Genomic DNA, 16145 nt, shown 5'->3' with positions numbered 1-16145 from the left:
GGTCTTGTTCATCTTCTGTTATATTGGAGACTTCGTGGCTTCTTCCTGTTTTACGCGAGTTTTCAGACTTCAACATTTGCAACTTCATATCACGCATTTCCGTCATGATGAACTGCAACGCCTGGTGCACATCAGATGAAGTATCCCCTTGGGGAGAGCTTGGCATAACTAAAGGTACATCAGGTGACTCAAAAAAATCTTCCAACGGCTTGTCCTCTTGGCTTGGTGCGGTCTTTGGACGTGTCCCCGTTTGCTTCATCTTTGTGGGTTTGGGAAGAACTCTACAATGGCCATCTTCTCTGTTCGGTTGATCCATTGTTAGTGGAACATCGTCTTCATCATACTCCCTTCCTTCTCCAATTGCTTCTCGATAATCTGCTTTATGTTTCCGGTACTTATGGCAAATTTTCTCATGTTGATGAATTTCTCCCTCGCGCTCTGATAAGTCTACAATCTCCATGACCTCTGCTTGATACTGTTGGAGGGCGTGGAATTCCCTTTGCGTAGCAGCATACAACTTGGCCAACCTCTTTTGATTGGGTTCATCCACTTCCACTTTGTTCTTCAGTTGTGTGAAAGCGACAAAGAACATTCCAATCTGAATGTTCCGATCTTCGATCTTGTCTGCTGTCTTGCTCCGCAAAACCATCTTAGGATTGGACCTAGCCATATCTGATCGTCAGTTAGGCTCGCACTGGTATGAATTCTTGCGCACAATTTTTATTTTTAATTGTTTCACTAATGGAAGTGTTGAGTTGCTTCCACAAGTGAAAGGGGCGTTGGTACTTGGCGAGCTATTTAGCAATCCGCCTCAACACAAATTTAACATAAATCTAACAAATTTGAGAATTTGTCATATCATTTCGACCTGTGTGCACTTATGGCACGAGGTTCAATATTGGGGAATATGTTTCCACAATTCCCAAGCACCAAAAAGAATTGCTATGATTCTTGGCGCAAGCCGATTAAATGGCTTTCACAATCACTTAAATATTTCACAATTCGAAAAATATATACGACCGGGTCGCAAATCACTAATTATTCACGGGAATCAAAGATTCCCGGGTCGCGGCACCAAAAAGAGACTCTATGTTCCGTCCACCAGCCAGGGGTGAAAGGTCCTGACTTATTGAATTCCCGTGGTGAACGGAAACATGGAACTCCTGACCCAAGCACTAGGTAAAAATACCTTGATAGCTCTCAAAGATGGAGAGCACCTAGTACAGGGGCTTAAATTTCTTAGACCTATCTTAAGGCCTCCGGTTATAACCCTAATCAGGGCATACAGCAATAGTTTGAGCTTCCTTTATCAGGGCCTCAAACAATCATCAATTGACTAAGGATACAAATTGCTAGCTACCTCTACTCCCCATGGATACAGATCAATCTTGGTTGTCTGGCATACACCTGGGCCAATCTTCAAGGCTACTATCCTGCAAAATGTGGTCACTATCCTAGTCTAAATGCGTCAATCGCAGTTGACCTCTACTCTAGAGTCTAACTACTGATTTCTGCTACAAGAGAGATGAACTTTTAGCTACAGTTGAATGGAAATCCCTTGCTACCTCTACTCCCTACGATGCCAGCACGATCTTGGCCGTCTGGGGAATCTAGGCTAGTCTTCAAGGCAACTGTATGGTTCAATCTACTTTATTCTATTATATACATGGAATGACACTCTACCAATCAGCTGTCCTGCTCGGGTAATGAATGAGGGGGTAATTGCTTGGCCATGGAAGAAGGAAAACATACATGGATAGAAAATGGTCAGATCCTACTTTTGACGAGGGCGATTCTTGAGTCCAACGGGGATCCACGGCGATGACGTCGAATCAATCAGATTGAAGGTCCAGGATTGAATTGACGGAGAATGACTCAGAAGTTGCACCTGTACTCAGCTCCAGAGACTGTTCAACAGGTCTATGCTGGCTCACTGATGTATTCAATGCACTTCCCCAGGTCCTCTTGACTTTGCACGGCTTCCTGGGTCCCGACTCCAAACGTTGACTCTCACTACTCTGATTTCAAAATAGGTTGACTTGACTTCCGGCACTTCTAACAATATTGTCCTTGATTCAACTACCAGCAAGAGAGCTTCAAGTTGGGAGTTGTTCTTCCTTTCAATGTTCAATGGTGACTTGCCTTTTTGGACGATTTGTTTTTCCGTCAAATGGGGCAGCTTGGCAAGCCAGCTTGTCAAGCTAGCTGGAGGCCGCCAATTTTAGACCGCTTAGACGCCGTTTCACGATAGCCTGGGCTTGTTGATTCAGCTAGCTGGCGGCCGCCAATTTTGGACAGCTTAGACGCCGTTTCACGATAGCCTGGGCTTGTTGACTCAGCTAGCTGGAGGCCGCCAATTTGAGACAGCTTAGACACGTTGGTGATTGTTTGTTACACAGGGTGTTCATTTTTCCCGGACGTTTCAATACACTGTTCCGTAACCAATTGTTCTTCCTGTACATCATTTATCCTTAACATTTTAGGATGATGTACTTGATGGTGCACGGAACACAGGGCCCACAAACGGTCCTCCTTTGCGTCTGGGATGTTGAGGTCTTGGATATGTTTCAATTTCTTTGTCACTTGGCCCTGCAGATTTGCGACCAGAAATAAATAAGTCATTCATTAATTCATTCATTCATTCATTCATAAGGGGCTACAACTAACAATTGACCAGGTGGTATGTTGGGCAAAATGCAACAAAATGGGCTTCAATGAATCCAAGACAAAAATCATGAGGTTTGGCAGGGCGCTTCCCTCCAACAAATATACCATAGAAGGGGCATATTTAGGGCAAGTCGACGTCCAAAAAGATTTGGGGGGTTCAGTCAACAACAGATTGCGTTTTTGTCATCAATGTGCAAAGCTGGCTGTCAAAGCGAGGAGTTTAGTGTAGAGAATAAAAAGAACGTTTACAACTCGAAACGCCGACGTCCTAATGAAACTTTTCAAAGTGTACGCGTGTGTACGTCCTTTAGTCGAGACCAGTTCTCAGGTTTGGAGTCCAGCCTTAAAGGTCGGGATTCCTTGTATAGAGAGAATTCAACGTTCAATCACAAAAATGCTGCCTGGGCTGAGAAATTGCCCTTATCCTCAAAGACTTCGATACTTGTCCTGTGAAACATTGGAAGGCAGGTGTTTGCAGCTTGATCTAGTGTTTGCATGGAAAGTGGCGCACCAACATGTACTATTGACAGAATCGTTTCAATTTGTTGGTCAAGGTAATTCCTGTTCCACTCAAGCTGTGACGTCATGCCCTTTTAGGAGGCCGTGCTTCCATCGATTTTGCCGACAGCGCACTTTCTTTGTGCGAGTTGTGCCCTGGTGGAATGAATTACCGAGGGAAACCCGCCAGTGTCAGAGCCTTTGGATGTTCAAATCTTTTTTCCGGTGTGCCTTTACCTGTGCCCAATGAACCAATAGTTGATGCGGGTTTTTGCTAATGTCATGCTTTTGCCTACTTTTGCTTTCTTACATTCATCTTACGCCAATTTTATTTCTTTACCTCGTTTTTCTTTTCATTTTTTGCCAATACTCAGTATACACGCATGTTGTTCCGTGCACAATTAAGTACATCATCCTAATATGTTAAGGATAAATGATGTACAGGAAGAACAATTGTTTATGGAACAGTGTATTGAAACATCCGGGAAAAATGAACACCCTGTGTAACAAACAATCACCAGCGTGCCCAAGCCACGCTGAATTGGCGTGGCCAAGCTGTCTTAAATTGGCGGGCCTAGACTATCGTGAAACGGCGTCTAAGCTGTCTTGAATTGGCGGGCCCAAGCTATCGTGAAACGGCGTCTAAGCTGTCTTGAATTGGCGGACCCAAGCTATCGTGAAACGGCGTCTAAGCTGTCTTGAATTGGCGGGCCATAGCTATCGTGAGTCGGCGTACCCACGCCATCTTGAAACGGCGTGTCAAAGCTGTCTCAAATCAACACGCACAAGCTGGCTCGACAAACTGGCTTGACAAAGCTGCCCCATTGACGAAAAACAAATCGTCCAAAAAAACAGAGTCACCATTGAACATTGAAAGGGGATAACAACTCCCAACTTGAAGCTCTCTTGCTGGTAGTTGTGTCAAGGACAATTTTGTTAGAAGTGCCGGAAGTCGAGTTGACCTATTTTGAAATCAGAGCAGTGAGAGTCAAGAGGACCTGGGGAAGTGCATTGCATACATCAGTGAGCCAGCATAGACCTGTTGAACAGTCTCTGGAGCTGAGTACAGGTGCAACTTCTGAGTTATTCTCCATGGATTCAATCCTGGACCTTCAATCTGATTGATATTGATACAACATCATCACCATGGATCCCCGTTGGACGCAAGAATCACCCTCGTCAAAAGTAGGATCTGACCATTCTCTATCCATGTATGTTTTCCTTCTTCCATGGCCAAGCAATTACCCCCTCATTCATTACCCAAGCAAGACAGCTGATTGTTAGAGTGTCATTTCATGTGTATAATAGAATAAAGTAGATTGAAACACACAGTTTACCTTGAAGAGTAGGCTAGATTTCCCAGACGACCAAGATCGTGCTGGCATCATAGGGAGTAGAGGTAGCAAGTGATTTTCATTCAACTGTAGCTAAAGTTCATCTCTCTTGAAGCAGAAATCAGTAGTTAGACTCTAGAGTAGAGGTCAACTGCGATTGACGCATTTAGACTAGGATAGTGACCACATTTTGCAGGATAGTTAGCCTTGAAGATTGGCCCAGGTATATGCCAGACAACCAAGATTGATCGGTATCCATGGGGAGTAGAGGTAGGTAGCGATTTGTATCCTTAGTAGATTGATGATTGTTTGAAGCCCTGATAAAGGAAGCTCAAACTAGTAGCTGTATGCCCTGATAAGGGTTATAACCGGAGGCCTTAAGATAGGTCTAAGAAATTTAAGCCCATGTACTAGGTGTTCTCCATTTTAGAGAGCTATCAAGGTATTTTTACCTAGTGCTTGGGTCAGGAGTTCCATGTTTCCGTTCACCACGGGAATTCAATAAGTCAGGACCTTTCACCCCTGGCTGGTGGACGGAACATAGAGCTTCTTTTTGGTGCCGCGACCCGGGAACTTTGGTTCCCGAGAATAATTAGTGATTTGCGACCTGGTCGTATATTTTTTGAATTGTAAAATATTCTGAAAAAAATATAAGTGATTATGAAAGTCATTTAATCGGCTTGCGCCAAGAATCATAGCAATTCTTTTTGGTGCTTGGTTATTGTGGAATATATTCCCCAAGATTGAACCTTGTGCCATAAGTGCACACAGGTCGAAATGTTATGACAAATTCTCAAATTTGTTAGATGTATGTTAAATTTGTGTTGAGGCTGATTGCTAAATAGCTCGCCAAGTACCAACACCGCTTTCACTTGTGGGAGCAACTCAACACTTCCATTAGTGAAACAAAAGCAAGAAAAAAAATTGTGCCAAAGAATTCATACCAGTGCAAGCTTAACCGACAAACAGATATGGCTATGTCCAATCCTAAGATGGTTTTGCGGAGGGAAACAGCAGATAAGATCAAAGATCGGAACATTCAGATTGACATGTTCTTTGTCACTTTCACACGATTGAAGAACGAAGTGGAAGTGGACAAACCCAATCAAAAGAGGCTGGCCAAGTTGTATGGTGCTACGCAAAGGGAATTCCACGCCCTCCAACAGAGTCAAGCAGAGGTCATGGAGATTGTAGACGTATCAGAGCGCGAGGGAGAAATTCATCAACATGAGAAAATTTGCCATAAGTACCGGAAACTTAAAGCAGATTATCGAGAAGTAATTGGAGAAGGAAGGGAGTATGATGACGACGATGTTCCACTAACAACGGATCAACCGAACAGAGAAGATGGCCACTGTAGAGTTCTTCCCAAACCCACAAAGATGAAGCAAATGGGGACATGTCCAAAGACCACACCAAGCCAAGAGGACAAGCCATTGGAAGATTTTTTCGAGTCACCTGATGTACCCTTAGTCATGCCAAGCTCTCCTCAAGGGGAGACTTCATCTGATGTGCACCAGGCGCTGCAGTTCATCATGACGGAAATGCGTGATATGAAGTTGCAAATTTTGAAGTCTGAAAACTCGCTAAAAGAGTTTAAAACAGGAAGAAGCCACGAAGTCTCCAATATAGCAGAAGATGAACAAGACCACCAAATGAAAACTCAAGGGAGGGCCTGATTCCAGGACATGGATTCACCCAGTCCAACGCCTGTGTCTATATGGGAAACCAGACAAAACCTGGCTTATCCCAACAGTCCCAACAGCCTTGCCTCAAACGAAATGGTAAAGAAACCTCCCACTCAACCCGTGGACTCGCCCCTCAAGACAGAGTCGTGGCTAGGAGACAGAAGCCCCTCAGTTCCAGGGCATTTAGGAGCGCTAGCTACCTATAAGCTGCCCATGTTGGAGGCTCCAGTCTTCTCTGGAGACAGTTCGAAAAATTTCTTTGAGTGGTGGCCATCTTTCAGGGACGTTTATCAGCAAAATCCAGGCCTGGATTGAGCTAGTAAACTCGCGTATTTGAAACGTCACTTGAGAGGACGTGCCCTCCAAGTAGCATCGTCCCACAGCACCTATGACGACGCAATTGGAAACCTTCACCAGATTTATGGCAAGGAACGTGATTTGCTAAGCGAAATGACAATAGAGCTTGACCAATTAAATGAAGAGAACGTTGATTTGTTGGAGCTTTTGTTGGTGGTTAACAACTACGTAGCTTTATTTAAGTTGATTGACCAGGACTCACGTCAACTGGCTATGCTGTTATTCCAACCGATTGAGCACAAGTTGCCATATGAAGTGCTGATTCAGTGGAAACAAAAGTTCAAGAAATGGATCAACGTGGAGAGCAAGTGAGTCCCCAGTGGTACGTGCCCGAAGCTCCCAACAACAGAATAAGAAGATCCCCCAAGATTTCATTCCAAAGGAACTTATTGTTGATGCTATGTTTGCTTATGTAAACCCTCATGATGCTCATGAGAAGAAGGAAGAATGCTTCAAGAGATCATCTTCCCCAGAGTTGGTTTTCAGGAGGAGGTCAAGAAAGAAGAAAGAAGACCAGAGACCATCTCAAAGGGATGGTGGAAAGCTCATAAGGAGCCCAAGTCTCAGCATGTCTTTAATGATGTATGGACGTCGAGCCATGACAAGTGCCCGTTTTGTGATGAGCCAGCTCATGGTGATATAAGAGAGTGCCCAAAGGTGGCCCTCTACCCTACGTCAGCCAGATGGCAGTTGACTGGCTTAAATTGCTTATGCTTTAAGTGTCTGATAAAGCATGATTTTGGAAAATGCAAAGCCCCTCCTTGCCAGAAATGTCAAAGATTTCACAAGATCTTGCTCCACTTTGGGCGCAAGAAAACGGATAACCCAAATGACAGGAGAAAAAAGAAAGGTGGTCAAGACCACAATCAATGTCGCCAACGCCAGCCCAATGGGGGGAGGTAAACGTTGAAGAACGGAAGCCCCAGAAATGCCGCAAGCATGTTGAGAAGACTACGAGGACAGAAGTCGAGAGAGACCCCATCATGAGCAATTCAAGGATGCCAAGTGAACAAATTGAAACAAACCAGGCCAAATCCAAAGGCCAAATGGATGAGAGAAGGAAAAAGATGAAAAGCAGACCAATTCAGACAGAGCAAGTCACTCCCACGCATGCAAAGTCAAAGACAGAAAAGCCAAGTGTGACTGTTGGCTGTCCTGAGCCTAAAATTGATATTCGACCCTCTCCATCTGAGGAGTCCAGCAAGGAAAACAATCTGACCGTAACAGAGAGAGTGACAAATAAAGAAGGGAATTTAGATGATTTTGTGCAAGTTTTTCCAGGTCTATATTGTAAGGCTTTAAGATATCTGATTGAAGAAATAATAGCAAAAGTGAAGTACAGAACTCCAAACAGATTAGGAAATCAGCTGTCTAGCAAGGATTTTGTAAGTTAATGCTCTTGCTTTTTTTCATTAATCTTCTTCTCTCACCCCAACCCCTGATCGCTCATTCCCTTTCCGAAATATTAAGTTGTAAAAATGTCATGATTATTCTCACGTGTGTTATATGAGTTACCTTTCAGCTGCCACTCATCACTTTTTTTGTCATGTGCAAATTGTCGCCCCTTTTTCCCAGAGTAATCAAGTTTGTGATGGCTTATTGCATAAGGCCAAGGGAGGGAGTATATTCCGTGCACATTTGAGTACATCATCCTAATATGTTAAGGATAAATGATGTACAGGAAGAACAATTGTTTATGGAACAGTGTATTGAAACATCCGGGAAAATGAACACCCTGTGTAACAAACAATCACCAGCGTGCCCAAGCCACGCTGAATTGGCGTGGCCAAGCTGTCTTAAATTGGCGGGCCTAGACTATCGTGAAACGGCGTCTAAGCTGTCTTGAATTGGCGGACCCAAGCTATCGTGAAACGGCGTCTAAGCTGTCTTGAATTGGCGGGCCATAGCTATCGTGAGTCGGCGTACCCACGCCATCTTGAAACGGCGTGTCAAAGCTGTCTCAAATCAACACGCACAAGCTGGCTCGACAAGCTGGCTTGACAAAGCTGCCCCATTGACGAAAAACAAATCGTCCAAAAAAACAGAGTCACCATTGAACATTGAAAGGGGATAACAACTCCCAACTTGAAGCTCTCTTGCTGGTAGTTGAGTCAAGGACAATTTTGTTAGAAGTGCCGGAAGTCGAGTTGACCTATTTTGAAATCAGAGCAGTGAGAGTCAAGAGGACCTGGGGAAGTGCATTGCATACATCAGTGAGCCAGCATAGACCTGTTGAACAGTCTCTGGAGCTGAGTACAGGTGCAACTTCTGAGTTATTCTCCATGGATTCAATCCTGGACCTTCAATCTGATTGATATTGATACAACGTCATCACCATGGATCCCCGTTGGACGCAAGAATCACCCTCGTCAAAAGTAGGATCTGACCATTCTCTATCCATGTATGTTTTCCTTCTTCCATGGCCAAGCAATTACCCCCTCATTCATTACCCAAGCAAGACAGCTGATTGTTAGAGTGTCATTTCATGTGTATAATAGAATAAAGTAGATTGAATCACACAGTTTACCTTGAAGAGTAGGCTAGATTTCCCAGACGACCAAGATCGTGCTGGCATCATAGGGAGTAGAGGTAGCAAGTGATTTTCATTCAACTGTAGCTAAAGTTCATCTCTCTTGAAGCAGAAATCAGTAGTTAGACTCTAGAGTAGAGGTCAACTCGATTGACGCATTTAACTAGGATAGTGACCACATTTTGCAGGATAGTTAGCCTTGAAGATTGGCCCAGGTATATGCCAGACAGCCAAGATTGATCGGTATCCATGGGGAGTAGAGGTAGGTAGCGATTTGTATCCTTAGTCGATTGATGATTGTTTGAGGCCCTGATAAAGGAAGCTCAAACTAGTAGCTGTATGCCCTGATTAGGGTTATAACCGGAGGCCTTAAGATAGGTCTAAGAAATTTAAGCCCATGTACTAGGTGTTCTCCATTTTAGAGAGCTATCAAGGTATTTTTACCTAGTGCTAGGGTCAGGAGTTCCATGTGTCCGTTCACCACGGGAATTCAATAAGTCAGGACCTTTCACCCCTGGCTGGTGGACGGAACATGGTTGAGTGGTACCAACCAATAAACCAATAAATTGTGCGGATGAAAACTGCGGTCCATCATCCGTCTGGATTTTAAAGGGAATTTCAAATGATACAAAATTAACTTCATTGACCACACAACCTCTTGCGTATTCCCCACTGTGATATAATAATGGAAATTTTCAATTGTAGTCTTTGTCTTGGTCGGTAGGCAACTGCCAATCATATGTTCCAGGGTAACAATAAAGCGTTAACATTGAATATACTTATTGTTATGCCACATACCCCTCCTGTAGATTGACATTTCAATCTCAACTAATTGTGGTGAAACGGTTCGGAGGTTTGACATTTCATTTCGTTTTTGGGTTTATTTGGTGTCGTGTAGCTTTCCTTTTTTGGGTTTTTTTTTCATGGTCTTTTCTAACCGCTACATGGAATGCAATCCCCAATACTATTAAAAGGTCATATTTCGTCCATCTTTTACCTTCGCTTGAAACGTTTGTTTTATTTTGTTTGTTACCATGTCAGATGTCAGCTCTCCCGCTCAGTCTGCCATCTGATGTTAGGTGCCCCAATTAAGAGATATTTCCGCTTTGTCGTCATAACCAACATTGATTATTCCCTCACCCTCGGGAATGACCGCAGGTTCGCCAATTTAAGCTGTTAACAGGAACAACTCATGATGTGCTCAAATTCCAAAAGGAAACTTGGACTTGGCCAGCCTGCGATCGAACCAAGACTCGCAATTTGGAGAGCTGATGCTCTGCCAATTTGGTACCCCAACTAGCCTGGACAAGACTTACTCAATGTCTTTATTTGCATTATCTACAAATGGAATATTCAAAGGCGTTGACCCGAAGGTTATTAAGCGGAATTTCATTCCGCATTACCCCCAGTGATCTAAGAGTAGATTCTATGTAGGTCCTATGCAAGGCTACTGGAATCCTACCAGAAACAAATTTGTAGCGTCAGCATAAGAAAAGAGACTGGCACAAATATTAAGCTTTGGAAGCCAGGTAATGAATTTCAAAAAATAGGAGAGGCTCTAAAATGGAGTCCTGTGGGACACCTGACTTGACATCAAATTTGTCACTTTGTGATCCTTCAACATTTTATATTTGCTTTCTCTCATGAATGAAGCTTCTGATCAAATCCAATACCTTGCCTTGGAGCCCAATGAAGTCTATTCAACAAAAAGGCCATGATCTACCTTATCAAAGGCCTTGGCAAAATCAAGATCAACTGCATCAAGTGACTGATGACTCTCTAGTCCCTCAATGATCTACTCTACAGCATGTCCAAAAATATATGGTAGTAGTCAGTTTCGAAGGTTTATTTGCATAAAAGTTATGTAAGTAGCAGGACTGCCATGGAACTTGGCTGGTGCGATCTTTTGAATGTTTGCCTCCCTTTCTGATGCAAATTTGTTGGCGATTTCATCATCCAAAAGTATATAAACCTTCCTATTTGAGGTCAGTTCTAAGCACCCTTCTACCATGGTGAAAGAGCACAACATCGAGCTGCAGGTTCGGGCTGTTGGCATGGTTCAAGCCGGAATAACCCAGAGGGCGGTTTCCGAGAGTCTGATGATCCCTTTGCGAATGGTGGAGAACTGGTGGAAGGCGGCCAACGATCTCCATTGTTGAAAAGCTCGTCATTGCAAAATCTCTAACAAAGAAGCTGCAATCTACACAAAAGTTGGCACGAAGGCAGCAAAAGGATACCCGGTGTTTAGGTTCTCTATCCACAAATATTTGCCTGAAACACTCAACGCTCAACCATACAAACCCAGACTGCAACCAAAGCGAATCGAGGCGTAGGGAATGGCATGGCTTCAATTCTGCAAGGAGCGGATGAACTGGATCGTGGAGAAGTGAAGGAGGGTCCTGTTCAGCGACAACAGTCCGTTCCAGCTTTTTCATCTTCCAAATCGCCAGAGATATCGCGTTTGGGCCAATAACATTGAAGACGTCCCAATAAAACCAATTGTCAAGTTTCCATTGAAAATTTAGGTTTGGGCCGTTATCTGCCTTTGGGCGGCTTCTGAATTGCATTCTATTAAAAGAAAACGGTCTGTAACTTCAGCATATTTTGTTAAAGAAATATTGTCTAAATCATAAATGCCAGCCTTTCAAGGACAAGGAAAATTGTTGCTTGATCCCTCAACAAGGATTTTTCAACAAGACGGCACACTTCAAGGAAGGCCCAAAAACTGGTGTCAACATCATTTTGGTTGTTTCTAGAGCAAGGGCATATAGCCTGCCAATAGCCCTGATTTGTCGCCTATTGAAAATCTGTGAACCTTGCTCCAGGAGCAACTCAACAGCACGGCACCAGCGACCTCGGAGCAAACCCTTGCTTATCTTTAATCTGAAAAATGCTTGGAGAAAGATCTCACCAAACGTCGTGGAAAAAATATACATTGGGATACTTAAATGAATTCTAAAATGCGTTCAAGGGCAAGGGCGCCGTATTGAGAATTAAATCAAAGTGTGTACTTCTAAGTATGGGTCATTCATTTCATAGTTGTGATATCATTTTCCAGTTAACTATTTTTTTGCTTTCACCATTTTTGACATTTTTCTTTTTATACGCTTTATCGTCTGTAGGTATGATGTTTTCAGGGCCAATCAGGTAAATTTACACCATTTTCAACAAGACATAAATCGACGTAAGAAGCAGGTAGGCATCTGGAAATACCTAGAAGTTAAGGCTGGTAGACCTAACTCTTTAGTTATTTCCAAATAGCCCACAAACAATGAGTGCCATTCATGAAGCTGGGACGTCGGGATGTGACACTTGATCTAGCTCGCCCGAGACATCCAGCCACTCCCCTTGACCCTCAGCCACTCCCTTAATCAAGCTTCTGAAGCTTCATAATTGAGGCCTTCAAGGCCTTGACGCTCTTGTGGCTGGTCGAAACCCACCATACTTTACGCTGCGTCAACCGCGTTTGAGACAAGCCTTACCACGGTCGCCCTCGTCAACATGGCTGTTTACAAGGAGTCAATGGCGGACGTCAGTCATCGCCGCCGTGGAGGCTGCCCGCCGGGGGTGCAGCTCACAGCGCTACTCACAAGGCCCTTCCTGTCTCTTCTATGAGAAGCACTGCTTCAATTGCGATAGGCTGGGCCATATGCAGGCCGTGTTCTGCTCAGCGCCGTCACACCAACAATCTCAATCTCCAAGCCGACAATAGTTTTGTGGGCGCAGCAGGGAATAGTCACTTGGGCGTCCCTGCCAGACGTCATCTTATGGGCGAAGGTACAACGCCAAGGGAATGGCAGGAGCCCCTCTGTCACTAGGATCTCTATTGTCGACACAATTGGGTCCTAGAAGCCATTGGAGAGGATCCCCCTCCCATGCTTAGCCGGAGGCACTGCACTGAGTTCAAGATCATGGCGTTGCCAGACTCCCAGACTCCAGCCTTCCTACACCCGCCTCATCCTGACAAACGGTTTCACCATTTTCAACCTGGGCAAGCTGCCCTTGGTTGTCACGGCTTCCCACGGCCCGCCCGCCGCTATCTAACCAGTCACATTGGACATTCCTGGGCCCGCTTTGATTGGCTGTGGTGATTTGAAGGCAATGTGTATCCTATATAGTGATTTCCCAACCATCATCAATGCCATGGAGTTCACATATGACTTGCATCAGAGAGTCTGCCAAACCCGCCAAGGTTGCGCCCATCAACGGCAACGTCACTTACGAGTCTGCCAAGGAGCCTAACGCCCGGGTGGCCCCCCTTCTACGAGGAGATTGCGGCCACCATCAAGCGCCTGGACAACAAAATTGAGGACACTTCTGACCTCGTGGTCCCTGAAGGCAGACTCGGCTCACACTGAGGCAGCGGTCCTGCGCGCGGTCAAGAGGCGGAAGGCAGATGTAGAGCTGGCCGCCATGATCCGGCGAGAGTCGTCTTGTGACGTACTTGGCACCGCTTTGGGTGACGCCGCTGGTACACCCAAGCGAGGAGGCCCTTTAAAATTTCATTTAAAGAATTAAATGCTTTTCCAATTATCCCTCCACTACATGTAACTACGGCAAGACAGGTCCCATCACACTACAATGGAGCAGCCTCAAGACTTATCTTTGAGCTCATGGGCTCAAAGGTAATGGTCCGAGAGACAGAACCCACCAAATGGGTCTCTCTTGCACATTTCATGCTTAAACCTAATGGAAGGCTTGTGTTCCGTGCACAATCGAGTACATCATCCTAATATGATATGGATAAATGATGTACAGAATGAACGATAGTTCACGGAATGATGTTTATCAAAATGTGTAAGAAAATGTGTGATGACCTACTTTCTCGTCGTTTACTTTATGTACCAACGCAAACCAGATATACACTTCGATCTTTACTCTTGATCAGTCTACATGTCTTCTGCCTTATCCCAATGAATATGATCATGCAATGGCGCAGTTGGTTGGTACGAATCTATGAAGTACTTTCCGGCTACGGCTTATCACTGATCCGAGACCTGTGGTCCCAACACATGTTTATGTTATTGGCGTGTTCACTGTGTACTTTTGTGTGAGGATTTGTGTGAGAATCACCTCCTTCAATTCTCATCCATCACGATTTTGTGGTGCTGATCTTGGACCGTCACATTCCCGGGGTGACAACTCATTGTCGAATCTGCCTATCCTCCAAGTTCTCCGTCATGCCTGACAGAGAAGCTATTCAGGTTTTGAAAGCCAGCGGTGAGGGCTTCAAGGCCTCTCTAACTCAAGCAAGGAACGTGGCCAAATCAGCTTTTGGCGACTATGTTGAGGGTGAGCATCCAACATTGTTGGAAAGATTTGTCGACCATTGGAGAGAGACCATAAAAAATATCTGAATGCAGAGGATCAGATCATCTGCCATGTTGCGTCTGATACGCGAGATGCAGATCCGACCGCAGAGGAAAATCTTCAGGCTTTTTTCAAAACCAAATCAAAGTTGATTGGGTTCCAAAAAAATGTGGAGGCTTCCATACTCCGAGCTGAGGTTAATGATCGTCCTCAAAGAGCTCTAGGATCTGGGCAGAGTTCTTCTCTCCCTATAATTGATGCAAAGAAGCCACCATTACTCCAAGAAGACACTGATCACGAGACGTTTATCAGATGGCGTACGTTATGGGTGAATTGCTCTAATCTTATATGTTTAGATCAAAGAGACCAGTCTATCCAAGTTGGTCTTGGGATTCTTGAGGATTATCCAACATACGTTAGACATCAAGCAAGACACCAGTCGTGACGTGGTCGAAATCTTGGATTTGATCCAGGAACATCTCAGAAACCTGAGGAATGTCCACCTGGATAAGCGCGACAGAATGATGATCAGGATTACACCTCCTTTTGCAATTCCCTGCGTGAATTGCCTGATTATGCCGACACTACAAAGATCACAGAAGACCGTCTCCTTATAGCTTTATTGTTACAGGGGATGAGGACTGATGGTGATAAGGCCAGGATCATGGAGCGCAATCGCAACACTTTCAGTGAGGCCCAAAATATTTTGCTAGAACTTTTAGACAAATCGCCGTGGAGTCTGTGGGTTTCATTCCCAATCTCCTATCCAAGAAGTCGGCGCCCTGCATCAAGCGGATCAAGTGGCGAAATCCAACTATAAGAAGAAAGGTGGAATGTCTGGTAAGATGCTTTTGACAAAATCGGAGTATCCAGAGAAGTGTCCACTCTGTGGTCTTACCAAACCACATTCNCCCCTGTCAAGAAAGGTCTTGACGAAATGGTGGATCTGCTGTACGGCCAAGGCGGAATTGTCCGGCTTTACAGTCGACGTGTCACGGATGTGGCCGAACCGGCCATTGGCAGCCCAATGCCACCAGAGAAATGCGTCACGAGACAAGAAGGTAGGTGGTTTACATTTTCAGGTGGCAACGTTGTCTCAATGAGATTGTGACAACTGGATTGATGTCTTGGTCTCCCCTCACCGATCGTCCAAGACTGTCAATCTCCAATTTTGTGCCAACACAGGAGCCGACGTCACTATAATGGGTGTGAACCAATCTTGGAATTCGGATCTTTGCCAATTGAGATCAATTGAACAATGTCTATGGAACTCCACCATTTCCGGTGTTAATGGCCGTCCCCTTAATCTTGTGGCGAACTTGCTCTTGCTCGCCCCTCATTGCTCCTTCCTAGTCATTGCCTAGTCAGTTCATTGTGTAAATGGCTAGGAATTATCATCAATAAAGCAGTCTACTACCATCCACCAACTCATCATTTTGCGGACCAACGTGGTCCGCCACAGTGTGACCCTGACGCCGGTGACCAATTGTCACCGGCCCAACCACGGCCAACTCCCGACTCACGGCCGACTCCCGACTAACTGAGGAGTCCCGCCCTCTGGACCAAGTTGAGCCTCCCCTCGCCCAGGCTGACTCCCGACTCAAGGCCACTCCCAATTCACTGAGGACCACCGCCCTCTGGACCGAGTCATATCCTTGGGCCCAGCCACAACCCAACAGGCTCCCCGACCCTGGAGCCAGCCTTTGGCCCTGCACCTTTGGCCCTGCACTTTTGGCCCTGCACCTTTGGCCCTGCACCTTT

The sequence above is a fragment of the Tigriopus californicus genome, chromosome 12, assembly GCF_007210705.1.
Source record: "Tigriopus californicus strain San Diego chromosome 12, Tcal_SD_v2.1, whole genome shotgun sequence".
Classification (NCBI taxonomy): Eukaryota; Metazoa; Arthropoda; class Copepoda; order Harpacticoida; family Harpacticidae; genus Tigriopus; species Tigriopus californicus.
Note: the sequence above shows the minus strand (reverse complement) of the source record.